This window comes from Helobdella robusta (genome assembly GCF_000326865.2).
Source record: "Helobdella robusta unplaced genomic scaffold HELROscaffold_45, whole genome shotgun sequence".
Taxonomy (NCBI): domain Eukaryota; kingdom Metazoa; phylum Annelida; class Clitellata; order Rhynchobdellida; family Glossiphoniidae; genus Helobdella; species Helobdella robusta.
The window spans coordinates 1,437,540-1,439,430 of record NW_008705095.1 but is presented as its reverse complement, the minus strand read 5'-3'; positions in this window follow the sequence as shown (position 1 = coordinate 1,439,430).

Genomic DNA, 1,891 nt, shown 5'->3' with positions numbered 1-1,891 from the left:
TTATAAATGAATGTTTGATCCCTACAGCGAACTTCGAGAAAATTCAAGGCAGGAGGTAGTCAACAGAATAAAAAAAATTTTGCCATATAACAAAAATAAACAACAACAAAAAAATTAAAGCATCGACTAAATCAAACAACTACCCACGACCTGGTAGTTAACTACCACCAACTGAGCGTAAAAAGTACATTTAGCTATAACTACTAACTAACCAGTTGGTTGATAGTGGTGGTAGATGCCATAGAAAAAACTCCTTGCATAAATCAGACTATGCGTAAAACTTGCAAAATTTTTTATGACTTTATAAACTTAAAATTCAAAACTCAAAATTGTCATTTGTTAACTAAATAGTGCGAAAAACGCTGATAGATATTTATTGACAACTACCTACTGTTTATATATTTAAAAACGTTTGCAGAGATAGTTCGTTATGTAATCACTCTTCCACAGTGATGGGTTAACTACTCACAAAAAATATTTAACTACTCTATTTAACTACTTATAAGAAAAGATGGTTACTCTTTCTTAACTATTTTTTAACAACTAAAGTTACGAATAACCTTCTTCTTAGTAGTTAACTACCGGTTAACTACTTTTCAAAATTCTTTTTAAAATATTGTTTAGACATTTTATAGCTGTTAAATGCCAAAAAGTTTAAATGTTTCATATGAGTTTAATAAATAAAAACAAATCCCCATGAAATGAGATAAAATATGTAAATGTAAGAATTTTTCAGTCGCTTTTGGCCTATTTCTACATTGAGAGTGATTTCAATGCAAAAAGTTATAAACCTTAAGAGCCAATTATCTCAGCTCACTTGAAAGATTTTTTTCAAATGTTAATCACTCCTTGTTGAACTCTCTATTAATTGATATCAAAAAAATTTGTACGTGATGACCGAGCCCTTATAAAGCTTACAACATAAACAACACTACCATTCTCATTCCATATTAATGTGTAAAAAAAATCCAACTGAATAAAAATCGGTCGGCAATCAATGGATAGGCAACACAAATAAAAGCATACAGTAAGTATACGTGCACGCACATGTAGCACCACACACGTGTTAGTAAATTTGAAAGTGCGAATTTCTCGATCATTAGCCTCTGGTGTTAATGTATGGTAATTTAAAAGTAGGCCTAAAAAAATCAGTAACTCAATAAGATAGTGTCTATCTAGCTATATATGCGAGATTCTTCTCGATTTAAATCACTTTGGTTTGTACGTACGCAAAGCTTGTGTTATGCCTCTTCACGTGTAAGCCTCTTAGTTACCTTGGAAATAAAAAATTGTAAAATAAACTTGTCACAAAAATTAAAATTTAATGGAAGCTGCAAAATGTTGAAATTCAGATAAAAACAATTTTTTATTCAATAAAATTTTTGATTTAAGGTTGCAAATATTGTAATTAACTAAGTTGTAGTTAGAAACTATTGAAAAATTAGTTAGTTGTTTTAAAATCAAGTAGTCATTAATTATCTTCTAACTAAGTAGTTGGTTATTAACTAGTAGTTTACTGTTTATAATTAGTAACTTAACTACCCACAACTGCTCGGTGTCTTAGATAATACCAGTGACATTTTGAACAACCACCATTACATACAAACAAACGCTGTCACGTACGAAGATGCACTGCATATGTAATATGTATAGTACATACACCACATACACACACGCACACACACATACACACACACACACAAACACACGCGCACCCAGGCACACACACACACGCACAACGCGCATGTTAACGTCATGGTTCACTTCGAATAATCTATCACCATAGAACTAAATTTTTTAAGTTTTCAATGCAAATTATCAACAACCTATTGTTTATTTATCAAAAAACTGATCAAATTTCAAGTTTAATAGAATCCAACTGTTAAAATAA